Genomic DNA, 14,936 nt, shown 5'->3' with positions numbered 1-14,936 from the left:
TTGCCTTGGGGCATAATAAAACACTGTGGTTTAAAAGAGCAACTAAAGTATAAAGAAACCAGCCCTAGAACTCTGACAAGTATTTGGGGAGCTGCTGGAACTCTCTCTAGGTCAGAGGAGCAGGCAAATTCCATGGCCCATTGCCCGCACCAGCCCCAGCAGACCTACCAAGGGAGCCCAGAATAGTGAACACTTGAACACTTCTGACAGTACTCACACTATTAACTCCACTGTCTCGCCAAAATGACACAGGTGAAAGTACCCTGAAACACTTTAGGCCTGCACCCCTTTGGCTCCAGATGACTTGTCGTTGTATCCCTGGTGCAGAGCACTCAGGAACCACTCATGCTTACTTTTCTTTGGAGGACTTTCTAGGGAGCCGTCTGTGCAGAGAAGCCTGGGACTGCTCTGGCCCATGTTCACTTTGAGTTCAGCCATCCTGCCAAGGCAGCCCCAGCACAAAGCACCCAGGGACCCCAACCCATGCTAGCCAAAGGTACCAGACACACACAATCTACACAGGTAATGACCATACACAAGACCATTTCTTCAAGTTTAGAAGAAGAAGCTATTCCATGTAATTTACAGAAACACAGAAATCAAGCAAAATGAAGAGACAGAAATATGCTCCAAATGAAAGAATAAGACAAAACCTCAGAGAAAGAACTAAATGAAATGGACATAAGCCATCTACGTGATAAAGAGTTCAAAGTAATGGTCATAAAGATGCTCACTGGACTGGGGAGAAGAGTGGATAAACTCAGCAAGAACTTCAACAAAGAGAAAATATTTTAAAAAGCAGAGCTGAAAAATAACAAATGAAAAAATACACTAGATGGAATCAACAGTAAATTAGAAGATGCAGAAAAACAAATCAGTGATCTGGAAAGCACCCAAGCTGAATGCAAAAAGAAAAAAAAAATTAAAAATGAGAACAGGTTAAGAGATCTTTTGGACAACATCAAGCAAACAAACATTCACATTACAGGGGTCCCAGAAGCAGAAGAGAGAGACAGAAAGAGACAGAAAACTTGTGTGAAGAAACAATAGATGAAAACTTCCCTATCTGGGGAAGGAAACAGACATTCAGGTTCAAAAAGCACAGGGAGTTCCAACCAAGATGAACTCAAAGGTATCCATACCATGAAACATAATAAAATATTGAAGATTCAAGATATATAGAGAATTTTTAAAAGCAACAAGAAAGAAGCAACTAGTTATGTGCAAGGAAAACCCCAAAGTTGATTTTTTTACTAGAAATTTTTTTAGGCCAGAAGGGAGTAGCATGATATATGCAAAGTGCTAAAGGGAAAAACAGACAAAAATCCTAAAACCAAGAATACCCAGTAATATTATCATTCAGAATTGAAGGAGAAATAAAAATCTTCTCAGACAAACAAAAGTTAAAGGAGTCCCTTACTACTAAAATGTCCTTACAAAAAAATGTTAAAGGGACTTCTTTAAGTGGAAAAGAAAGGGCTGTAATTAGAAGAAAAATTATGGACAGAAAATATGTCGTGAATGAAAACATACAGTGACAATAGTAAAATGATCACTTATAAAGCTAATCTGGCAAAAATAATCATTTGAATTATATCAAAAAAGTAATTCAAGGAGACTCATAAAAATTATATGACAACATATATATGAAACATGAAAGGGGGAGTAAAAATGAAGTATTTTAAGAATGTGTTTGAACTTAAGTGACTATCAACTTATGTGGACTGCTATATACTTAGGATGTTATAGATTGAACCTCATAGATTGAACCAACAAATCAAAAACCTATAATACCAAAAAATAAAACTAAGAATAACATATAAAATATCATCAGTGACACGAGAAAAAGCAACAGAGAACTACAAAAACAACCTGAAAACAATTAACAAAATGGCAGAGTATATGCTTATCAATTATTTTAGATGTAAATCATCTAAATGCTGCAATCAAAAGACAGAGGGTGGGGAGACTGGGTGGTTCAGTCGGTTAAGCATCCAACTTCAGCTCAGGTCAATGTCTTGCGGTGAGTTCAAGCCCCACGTTGGGCTCTGTGCTGACGGCTCAGAGCCTGGAGCCTGTTTCAGATTCTGTCAATCTCTCTCTCTGTCTCAAAAATAAATAAACGTTAAAAAAAAAAAAAAGGGTTACAGAATTGATTAAAAAAACAAAAAACAAAAAAAAAAACCCATCTATATGCTGCCAACAAGAGACTCAGTTCAAAACTAAAGACTAAAGACACATACAGACTGAAAGTGAAGGGATGCAAATAGAAGAAGCAAAAAAAAAGAAATAAAAAGAAAAAAGCTTTGGTAGCAATTCTTATATCAAACAAAATAGACTTTAAAACAAAGAATGTAACAAGGCATTACATAGAGATAAAGGGATCTGTCCCAAAAGTGGATATAATAATTATAAATATCTGTATACCCAACATTGGAGTACCTAAATACATAAAGCAAAGATTAGCAGACATAAAGGGAGAAATTGACAGTAATTTAGTAATAGCAGGGGACTTTAACATGCTACACACATCAATGGATAGATCATCCAAGCAGAAAATCAATAAGAAAAGAGTGTCTTTGAATGACACATTAGACCAGATGGATTTAATAGATACATGCAAGTCAGTCTATCCCAAAACATCAGAATACACATTCTTTTCAAGTACATATTGAACATTCTTGTAGATAGATCACCTGTTAGGGCACAAAACAAGTTTCAATAAATTTAAGAAGATTGAAATCCTATCAAGCATCTTTTCCAGCCAAAATGGTATGATACTAGAAATCGGTTACAAAAAAGAAATATAAAACTGGAAAATATACAAACACATGAAGGCTAAACATGCTACTAAATAACCAATGGGTCAACAAGGATGAAATTAAAAAAAAAAAAAAACATGAAGGCAAATCTAAATGAAAATACAGTATTTCAAAAATCCTTAGGACACAGTGAAAGCAGTTCTGAGACAGAAATTTATAGTGATACAGGCCTACCTCAAGAAACAAAAATCTCAAAAAATGTAACCTCACACCTAGAGGAATTGGAAAAAGAATAACAAACAAAGCCCAAGTTATCAGAAGAAGAAAATAATAAAGATCATAGTGGAAATAAATGAAATGGAGACTGAAGAGACAATAGAAAAAAATATCAATGAAACCCAGAGTTGGTTCTTTGAAAATATAAACAAAATTGGTAAACCTTTAGACAGACTCATCAAAATAAAAGAGAGAACCCAAATAAACAACGTCAGAAATGAAAGGGAATAAGTAATAATCGACACCACAGAAATACAAAGGATTATAAAAGAATATTATGAAAAATTATATGCCAACAAATTGGACAAACTAAAAGAAATGGATAAATTCCTAAAAACATAGAATCTTCCAAAATTGAATCAGGAAAAAAAACAGAAAATGTGAACAGACCATTAGTAATGACACAGAATCAGTAATTGACTTTCAACAAATAAAACTCTAAAATTAGATGGATTCACAGGTGTATTCTATCAAACATTTAAAGAAGAGTTAATACCTATTGTCAACTATTCCAAAAAAAATGGAAGAGAAAGGAAATCTTTCAAATATATTCTATGAGGCCAGCATTATTTTGATACTAAGGCCAGAGAAAGACACCACAAAAAAAAAAAAAAAAACCACAAAAAAACAACTATAGGCCAATATCCCTGATAAACATGGCTAAAAAAAATCCTCAAAGAAGTATTAGCAAACTGCAGTGAATGATGCATAAAAAAGATTATTCACCTGGATCAAGTAGGATTTATTCCAGGGATGCAAGAATGGTTCAATATTTGCAAATCAATCAATGTGGTACACCACATTAACAAAATAAAAGATAAAAATCATACCTCAATTGATGCAGAAAGGGCATTTGACAAAATTCAATATGCAATCATGATAAAAACTATCAACAGAATGCGTCTAGAGAGAACATACCTCAGCATAATAAAGGCCATATATGATAGAACAACAGCTAACATCATACTCAGTAGTGAAAAAGTTTTTTCACTAAGTTCAAGAACAAGAACAAGTTTCACTAAGTCCACTCTCACCATGTTTATTCAACATAGCACTGGGAGTCCTAGCCACAGGAATCAGACAAAAAATAAAAGGCATACAAAACACTAAGTAAGAAATGAAACTGTCATTATTTGTAGATGACATACTATACACAGAAAACCCTACAGATTCTACCTAAATTTCATTAGAATGAATTCAGTAAATTTGAATAAAAGTTGATACACAAAATCTATTATACTTCTATATACTAATAACAAAGTAGCAGAAAGGAAAGTTTCATTTCCAGTTAAGCCAAAAATAATAAAATACCAAGAATAAATGTAACCAAGAATATAAAAGACTTATACTTTGAAAACCATAAAACATAGATGAAAGAAATCAAAGAGGATGCAAATGGTAAGATAGTCCATGCTAATGGACTGGAGGAATATTGTTAAAATGTTCATTTATCCAAAGCAATCTAGAGATTCAATTCAATTTCTATGAAAATGCCAACAATATTTTTCACAGAGTAGAAAAAATAATCCTAAAATGTGTATGGAACCACAGAAGGCCCTGAGTATCCAAAGCATTCTTGAGAAAGAAGACCTAAGGCTAGAGGTATCACCATCTCAAATTTCAAGATATTCTACAAAGCTATTGTAATTAAAACAGTATGGTAATGGCAAAAAAATAGGCATATCAATGGAACAGAATAGAGAGTCCAGAAATAAACCCACGTTTATATGGTAAACTAAAGGATGTAAGAATATACAATGGGGAAAAGATGGTCTTTTTAATAAATGGTGCTGGGAAAAGTGGACCTCTATATGCAAACCAATGAAACTGGACCACTTTTTCACCTACACAAAAATAAACTCAAAGTGGATTAAAGATCTAAATGTAATTGCACCAAAACCCATAAGATACCTAGGAATGAACCTAACCAAAGAGGTAAAAGATGTTTACTCTGAAATCTATAGAATACTTAGGATAGAAATTGAAGATGACACAAAGATGAAAAACATTCCACGTTTATGGATTGGAAGAAAAAAATATTGTTAAAATGTCTGTACTACCCAAAGCAATCGTCACTTTTAAAGCAACCTCTATCAAAATACCACCAGCATGTTTCACAGAGCTAGGACAAACAATCCTAAAATGGGTATGGAACCACAAAAGATCCCAATAGCTAAAGCAATCTTGAAAAAGAAAAGCAAAGCTGGAGGCATCCAAATTCTGGACTTCAAGCTATATTACAAAAGTGTTGTCAACAAGACAGCATGATACTGGCACAAAAAGAGATCAATGGAACAGAATAGAAAGCCCCAAAATGGACCCACACCTATATGATCAACTAATCCTCAACGAAGCAGGAAATAATATCCAATTGAAAAAAAATAAAAACAACAAAAACAGTGTCTTCAACAAATGGTGTTGGGAACACTGGACAGCAATATGCAGAAGAATGAAACTGGACCACTTTCTTGCCCAAAATAAATTCAAAGTGGATGATAGACCTACATGTGAGACAAGAAACCATCAAAATGCTAGAGGAGAACACAGCCAGCAACCTCTTTGAACTTGGCTGTACAAATTTTTTAGTATACACATCTCCAGAGGTAGGGGAAATGAAAGCAAAAATTAATTACTGAGACAGCATCAAAAACAAAAACAAATAAACACAAAACTTCTGTACAGCAAAAGAAACAATCAGCAAACTAAAAGGCAACCAACAGAATGGGAGAAGATATTTGCCAATGACATATCTGATGAAGGGTTAGTATCCAAAATCTATAAAACACTTATCAAAACTCAACACCCAAAAAACAATCTAGTTAAGAAATAGACAGAACACATGAATAGACATTCTTCCAAAGAAGACATTCAGATGGCCGACAGACACATGAAAAGATGCTCAGTATCACTCATCCTCAGGGAAGTATAAATAAAAACTACAATGAGATACCACCTCACACCTGTCAGAATGGCTAACATTAACAACACAGGAAACATCAGGTGTTGGAGAGGATGCAGAGAAAGGGGAACACTCTTACAGTGTTGCTGGGAATGCAAACTGGTCTATCCACTCTGGAGAATAGTATGGAGTTTCCTCAAAAAGTTAAAAATAGAACTACCCGATGATCCAGCAATTGCACTACTAGGTATTTACTTAAATGATAAAAAAAAAAAAAAATACTTATTCAAAGGGGCACATGAACTCCAATGTTTACAGCAGAATTATCAACAAATTTTGGAAAGAGCCCAAATGTCCACTGACTGATGAATGGATAAATAAGATGTGGTATATATACATATGCAATGGGATATTACTCAGCCATCAATGAAATCTTGCCATTTGCAACAACGTAGATGGAGTTAGAGTGTATTATGCTAAGTGAAGTAAGTCAGTCAGAGAAAGACAAATACCATATAATCTCACTCATATGTGAAATTTAAGAAACAAAACAGATGAACATAGGAGAAAGAAAAAAAGAGGGAGACAAACCATAAGAGATACTCTTAATGATAGAGAGCAAACTAATGGTTGCTGGAGGGGAGGTGGCTGGGGAAATGGGCTAAACGGGTGATGGGTGTTAAGGAGGGAACTTGTGATGAGCATGGGTGTTAAACACACACACACACAGAGGAATATTATGCAGCCATAAAAAATATGAGAGTTTTCCATTTGCAACAGAATGGATGGATGGGGAGGGCATTATGCTAAATGAAATAAGATACAAAAACACAGATAGCTTATGATTTCACTTATATGTGGAATCTAAAACAAAGCAAAGCAAGTGAATAAATCAGAAACAGATCCATTAATACAGAGGACAACCTGGTGACTGCCAGAGGGGAAGGGGTTGTGGGAATGGGCAAAATGGGCAAAGGTAAGTGGAGATACATGCTTCTAGTTATGAAATGAGTAAGTCACAAAGATGAAAGGTACAGCATAGGGACTATAGCCAATGGTATTTTAATAGTGTTATATGGTGACAGATGGTAGCTATACATGTGAACATAGCATAACACAGACTTATCAAATAACTATATTGTACACCTGAACTAATGTAACATTGTGTGTCAACTATACTGGAAGAAAAGAAAAAAAATGCAAACAATTCCACTTTGCTTACTTTGGTTCCATCATGCCTTTAAAGAATTATAATTTTTCCTCTATTAGTACTTAAACTCTGTGCTAATACTAAATAAATGATACTAATTTATTCATTCAACAAACATGCAGTAATAAATCATATTATCATCTCAATAGATGTACAAAAAGCATTTGACAAATTCAATATCCATCTATGATAAAAACTCTCAACAGTGTGGGTATAGAGGAAGTGTACCTAACCATAATAAAGGCGATATATGATGAGGCCTTGACATCTCTTAGCTGAAAAATTTTCTCTTAGCTGAAAAATTTTGACATCTCTTAGCTGAAAAATTTTCTCTAGGGTCAGCATCAGGACAAGGATGCCCAGTCTGCCGCTTTTATTCAACATAGTATTGGAAGTCATAGCCAAGCAATTAGGCAAGAAAAATAAATAAAAGGCATTCAAAGTAGAACAGAGGAACCGAAACTCTCACTATTAGCAGATGAAGTGATATTATAATATATAGAAACTCCCAAAGACTCCACCAAAAAATAACCTGTTAGAACTAAACAAATTCAGTATAGTTGCAGGATACAAAATCAAAATACAAAATCTGTTCCATTTCTACAGATAAATTACCAGAAATTAAGAAAGCAATTCCATTTACAACTGCATAAAAAAAAGAATAAAACATCTAGGATAATTTAACCAAGGAGGTGAAAGACCTGTACACTGAAAAGTAGAAGACACTGATGAAAAAAATTGAAGCAGACACAAATAAATGGAAAGATACTTTGTGTTCATGGATTGCAAGAATTAATATCGTTAAAATGTCCATACTACATGTACAAAACAACCTACAGATTCAGTGCAACTGCTATCAAAATTACAACGGCATATTTCACAGGTACAGAACAAACAATTCTGAAATTTGTATGGAATCACAAAAGATCCTGAATAGCCAAAGCAATCTTAAGAAAAAATAACAAAGTGGGAGGCATCAGGTTTCCTTTTTTCAAACAATAATACAAAGGTATAGTAATCAAAACAGTATGGTATTTGCATATAAACAAATACATTTCAATGGGACAGAATACAGAATCGAGAAATAAACTCACGCATTTATGGTCAATTTTACGGTCAAAGGAGACAAAAATATACAATGAGGAAAAGATAGTCTCTTCAATAAATGGTGCTGGGAAACTGGCCGGCCACATGCAAAGGTATAAAACCGGATCAATACCTTACACCATACACAAAACTAACCCAAATCGATCAAAGATTTGAACATAATTGCTGAAGCCATAAAATTCCTAGAAAAATACTAGGTGGTAAGCTCCATGACATCAGTCTTGGTGAGGAGTGTTTCAGTTTGACACCCAAAAGAAAGGCTGTAAAAACAAAGCTAAACACATGGGACGACACCAAGATACAAATCTTCGGCACAGCAAAGCAAAACCATCAACAAGACAAAAAGGCAACTTGCTGAATAGGAAAAAAATATTTGCAGATCATATGTCTGATAAGGGGTGAACATTCAAAATATATAAACTCATACAAATCCATAGCCAAAAAAACAACCTGATTAAAAAATGGGCAGAGGATCTCAATGGACGTTTTCAGAAGAAGACCTACAGATTGCCAATAGATGTATAAAAAGATGCTCAACATCAGTTATCAGGTAGATGCCACTTAAAACCACAATGAGATATCCCTTCACCTGTTAGAATGGCTACTATCAAAAAGACAAGAGATAACAAATGATGGCAAGGATGTGGAGAAAGGGGATTCTTGTACTGTTAATAGATTGGTGTGGCCACTACAGAAAACAGTATAGAGGTTCATAAAATATTAGAAATAAAATCACCAGATGATCTAGCAATTACACTTATGGGTATTTATCCAAATAAAATGAAAAACACTAACTCAAAAAGATATATGCACCTCTATATTTATGGCAGCATTATTTATAATAGCCAAGATACAGAAACAACCTAAGTGTCCGTCAATGGATGAACAGATAAAGTAAACATGGTATTTACATACAATAGATTATTTAGCCATTAAAAAGAAGAAATCTTGTCATTTGCAACAGCATATGTAGATCTTATGTTAAGATCACTTATGCTAAGTGAAATAAATGAGAAAAGACAAATCTTATATGATCTCACTTATAGTCCAATCTAACAAACAAAACAAATACCAAGCTCATAGATAATAGAAAACAGAAGCAGGTGGTGTGAGATGGTCAAAATGGGTGAAGGAGGTCAACAAATACAAATATGGTGAATAACATTAATTTGAAAACTTGGGTAAAATGAATGTATGTGACAAAAAACATATTACCAAAATGGAAAAAGGAAGAAATGGGAAAACTGCATAGTTCTATATTTTTAAATAAATTGAATACTTAATTTAAAACCTTTCCACAAGAAAAACTTCTGGCCTGAATAACTTCATAGGTAAATTATTCCAAATATCAGAAGAAAACAAAAAAAGCATCAATCGTACACAAATGTGTCCAGTAGTAGAAGAATAGGAATAGTTTCCAATTAATTTTAGGAGAAAAGCATAAATCATGCAACCAAAACTTAACAAGAACACATCTCCCTCCCAAAAAAAAAACCCAAAACAATATTATAGGCCAAGCTCTTTTCTTGAATGTAGACAGAAATACCTAAAATTATTACTAAGTTCAATCCTCTTCCCTTCGTAAAGAAGGATAGCAAGAACATCTAGTTGGGTTCGTTCTAGGAATGCCAGGGTGGATTAACTTACAAAAATAAATTGAATTTACCATGTTAATATATTATAGGGGAAAAAAGCTTATGATTCCAATAGACCCAGAAAAGTATGTGATAAAATGTAATACCCTTTTATGACTTAAATACACACATGCATACACAAATTCCTCAAACTGAAGGATCAAGAGACACTTTTTAATCATAAGGCATTTACAATTTTTTTTTTAAAGTGCAAAACTAGAGCGATGTTTTGCTTCTATGAAGTATTGCATTAGAGGTCCTAGCTAATGCAATACAAAGAAATAGACATTAAAGATAAATGGAGGGCACAAACTTCCAGTTATAAGTTCTGGGACATAATATAACAATACTGTACTATATAGGTGAATGTTGCTAAGAGAGTAGATCTAAATGTTCTCACCACAAAAAAGAAACAGTAATTCTGTGAAGTGACGGAGGTGTTAACCCTACTGTGGTAATCATTTTGCATCATTTAAGGGTACCAAATTATGTTGTAAACCTTGAACTTACACAGTGTTCCATATCAAGTGTATCTCAAAGCTGGAAAAAAAATAAAGGTATATGGAATGGAAAGGTAAAATAAAACTATTCACAGAACACTTGCGTTCCTAAAAACTCCAAAAGAACCTACAAAATCCAATAGAATTAATAAATGAATTTAACAAAATCCCTGGCTACAAGGCAAAATCAATAAGTATAAATGAATTGTGTTCTTATACACTTGTAATGGACATTTAGAAAATGAAAATTAATACCACTTATAAGAACATAAAATCTAATATGAAGAATAAATCTCATAAAAATATGCAAGTTTTCTGCACTGACAACTATAAAACATTACTGAGAGAAAATAAGGCTAAAATAAGTCAGATAGAGTGCATTTATAGATTGGCTGGCAGTTTTCTCCAAATATGTCAAATTCCTAGAAAATTTTATTTTGTGGATACTGACAAATAGATTCTAAAATTTTTATGGAAACAAGAGAGTGAGAACAACCAAAACAGTCTAAAATCACATATCTAAAGGATTTACACCAACAGATATAAGTCTTCTAAATCTATAGTAATTGGCAATGTATTATTGATACAAGGACAAATAGACCAATGGAGCAGAAGAGTCCAGAAATAGACCCACAGATATGAAACACTTCATTTATGATAAAATTACTGGTGGGGGAAAAAGAAGTTTCTAAACCAATGTCAGCCAAGTTACTATTGTCTTAACTACTAATGTAGATAATCACTTTGAGAGATATTGTCACCATTTTACGACAAAAAGTACATATAATTTTTGACTCCTTTTAAGGTGAATCTTCTATTTTCCTAAATATTGAAAACATTTCACAATCTTCTCAGAACTAAAATCAACTTTGGCATGTTTTTCAACTTTCATTTAATAAATTGACACTTTATCACACAACTTAAATATAATAAGTGAGCTTTATCAGAATATTAAAATAACTATAAGGAGATCATAGACATAACTAACATACTATCTATTTTTGTTTCCAGGACACTGCAAAATCTTATTCTATAAATGTCTACATTCACATTTGAACTTCAAAGTATTAAACTTATTTACCTCCAGGGAATGTGTAAGAGGTCAAATCTTCCTAAATATATGGTTTTCACACATAACACCATCTTGAAAACATCTGGACTTCACAGAAACCACAGGGTAAGGAATAATCCTTCAAGACCTAAAACAACCACATTCCTATCAGAGTAAAATGATTTTCGAAGAAAATGCTTGATATAACTACTATAAATATATATAGTCCTGTTCTTAATGTAGCTACTTTTGTATACTTTTGGGGGATGTTCAGGCACACATTCTCTCTGAAGATGCAAAAACCTGCTTTTACGCAGAGACAAAATCTCAGGGAGAAAATGATAGGCTGACCAAAGAGACAACCTTTTGGTAGCAGTTAGGAGTCGCTGAATATCAATTGAAATTTAGCAAGTAAAACAAGATTCTTTCCAGGTGATATTTACAAATAGCATCCTTTTATATCTTCCTGGTGCTTCACTGTGAAACTAAGTCTGAATGTTCATCAACCAATAAAATACAGTATGTATTAATATAAGATGGGAATAAGGAAACAAAGCTTGTATAAAAGAAAAATCAATTAATAAAACATGAATAATATAATCATGATATTTAAAAACACAATCCTAACAAGTAAATCCCACAAGACTGCAATCAGATCTTGTGGGGCAATTCTTCTATAAGCAGCCCCTGATTTCACGTTGCCTTGGCCTACACTGAAGTTACGAGCTCACATCGTTAAGGGAAACTTGTGTTACAACTGCAGGTTTGATATGAGCGTTAGTATTTCCCCACTGTGGCAGGTAATTTCTCTGCTTGACAAGAAAGTCATGGGAGAGAAGTCGGGGCAAAAGACTGAGTCACAGATTTGTAGAAACCAAGGGCAGGATTTTCCATTCAAAGTGAATTGGAACTTGATGAAAAGAGGTTCACAAGGCAAATGTGTGAAGACTATTGAACTTGAAACTGACACTGGGCAATAGATGTCAAAGGGCACCTGTGCAGCCACTGGGGCTGCTGACCCATACCACACCTGCCAAATCAGTAGGATTCAGGCAGGAGTCTCAATTGAGCCCTTGCCGTAGCACTTATTACAGGATCTTAGGTGAGCCTCTAAACCTGTTTTCTTAAATCCAAAATCAAGATAAAACACCTGTTATAATTATCTTGTGGGATTTTTCTGAAACAAAAAGATAAAGATATGGGAGCCCTCCATGGCCTCCGACTTCTTTGTAAATATGTGCTCTCTTTGTACACGGTTAGCAGTATCAGAGGGCCGTCAGAACAGGTTTTGGGTGGGGAAAAATGAGTCAAACAGCTGGGTTTAAGTCCTGATTCAATTACTAAATAATACTCTGGATCAGACCGCGTGATAAGTGCTTAGGACACAAAGATCAAAATAACCACTGGGGCTTCTTGAAGATTAAAAGTATGGAATAGAGAGTATCCAGAGACACTAGAGAATATCCAGAATGTCCAGAGTATTATACACTTCCAACCTGTTGAGCTGGGATGAGCTGCATGGTTTGCTCTAAACAATAAAATGTAGAGACAGTAGTTGTTTCTTCTGCTCGAGAATGTTGAGGTTCAGCATGTAAGTTGCTCAACTCTCTTCTTTCATGCTGCTCACACCGTTCAAAGATGTATCAACCCTCAAAAAGCCCAGTGTACGAGTGGGCGGAGCAAGGAATGCATTTTGTTGTTTACAGGCCCTGAGGTTTTAGGATTTTTTTTTTTTTTTCCCTTCAGAATAATCAAGCTTACCTTTCCTGATAAAACAATGAGTTGGTTTTTTTTTTTTTTTTTTTTCCATAAAGCTACACTTGTTCAGTTTAAAGAACTGGACTTCATTTTGAGCTGGATCCTTCCTACATTTTTACGCTGTGATAAAACACCCTTTTATGAAATGATTACCATGGTGTTAGAGGTAGAATTCCAAAACACTGAAATTACACAAATACAGGAAGTTATACAAATACAATGAGAATGTACCACATGATTGCCATTTTGGGGAAAGATAATCCTAATAACTGCAAGAGAATGCCATCGAAAGATTTGCTTATGTCCTACCACCTCAGACTTCCTATGTGAGAATACAAATCAAGCTCTGGGTTTCACGTTAGGAAATAAATCATGATAACTTTGCATGACCTTTGAAACACTATGGCTGGTCTCTGCATGTCTCACTGACATAATCTCATACGGGCAGACGAAGTTCCTAAGTGAGGTGTACTGAGTAGTTGCCTTTACCATTTTAAGGCGTTTCGAGGCCGTACTACAATTTATTGTCTTCAGACATTGCCCAGGGATGTGAGGTGGTATGAAAACCAGTCTGTAACTCCTGTATAATTAAAAGGTTTGTGATCTGATACCAAACAGTTCAGACCTTGAGCCTGTTTTTAAAGAAGATTTAGCCTAGCAAACTCAACTTTCAGAAAAATAAAGTAAAATTCAAGGACTGATATCAAAGACGGTCATGGAGTGAGTAGGTTTATTTGATGAGCAGATTGGAATGGAGAGAGGGAGCAGGGGGAAGGTTGAAAATTGTCAAACTGCGTACAAGTTGGCATTTGCCAGTGCAGAATTATGAAGGCCTCCCTGGAGCCCTGCTGGGCCTTTGCACTGCTAATTCCTTGTGTTTTATTTTTCTTTTAGATGCCTTTCCAGTGGAGCTAACAACCACAACAAAACACAAAGAAACAAAAAAGCAAAAACAAAACGAAAATACCAAAAACAAAAAACAAAACAAAACCAAAAAAACCAACAAAACAAAATACGACATTCTCCAACATACTAACAGCCGTCTCCAAGATCAGAAAGCATCAGAAAAGACCCTAAAGAGTTGTGTAATCCCAGAGGAAGTATCTTGCTTAGATGGAGAAACGCTTGCAGCAGAAACCTGGGAAATTTCAGGGAGTGGAATTTTATTGTCAGAACTTTCAATGCAAGTGCAGCCACAGATCCTGGGAGCGTTAAATAAAAATTACCAACAAGCTGTCTTACCTGCGTGCACTCCATTGAAAGGAAGGGCAAACGTGAGCTAGTTGCGCTTGTACATCAGTCAAAACTCTGACAGCTACCCTGTGAAGTTTGACGAGCTGCCATGTGCTCGACTACCTAAGATACTCTTAACTGAACCATAAAAAGACAAATAAATTAGTAATTGCATCCCTCCTGTCAATGTCCTTTTGCGTGAACTTCTCAAGCTGTTGGTTAACATTGTCTAGAATGATTTATCAATATATTCTTAGCTTTCTTAGAAGAGACAGATATCCTTGATTTTTTTTTTTTCCAAATTGTTTTCTGAATTGACTTAAGAAAATGATACAGATATTGCCAGTTTCTGGACCTCTGCTTTTATTCCCTGTTCTGCCTCCTCCCATTAGGAAATCAAACCAATAAGATTAACATAATCTTTCTTGGAATTGACTGTTCTTTTTAAATAGATCCCATGATAGACATGTGTAAAAATCAATAACAGGCTCCTCATTTGTCAAAGC

General features: G+C 34.6%; 1 long non-coding RNA gene across 1 annotated transcript in view; it reads left to right on the top strand.

The window, feature by feature from the left end:
- The window catches only part of LOC123583209, a 185,761-nt gene extending 171,152 nt beyond the window's left edge, over window positions 1-14,609 (top strand). The window contains exons 3-4 of the long non-coding RNA XR_006704780.1: window positions 11,400-11,565; window positions 14,092-14,609. This is a non-coding gene — a long non-coding RNA (uncharacterized LOC123583209). The remainder of the gene's footprint in view (window positions 1-11,399; window positions 11,566-14,091) is intronic.
- The last annotated feature ends 327 nt before the right edge of the window (window positions 14,610-14,936 follow it).

This window comes from Leopardus geoffroyi, chromosome B3 (assembly GCF_018350155.1).
Source record: "Leopardus geoffroyi isolate Oge1 chromosome B3, O.geoffroyi_Oge1_pat1.0, whole genome shotgun sequence".
Classification (NCBI taxonomy): domain Eukaryota; kingdom Metazoa; phylum Chordata; class Mammalia; order Carnivora; family Felidae; genus Leopardus; species Leopardus geoffroyi.
The sequence above is the reverse complement of the archived record's forward strand: the minus strand, read 5'-3'. Positions and strand labels throughout refer to the sequence as shown.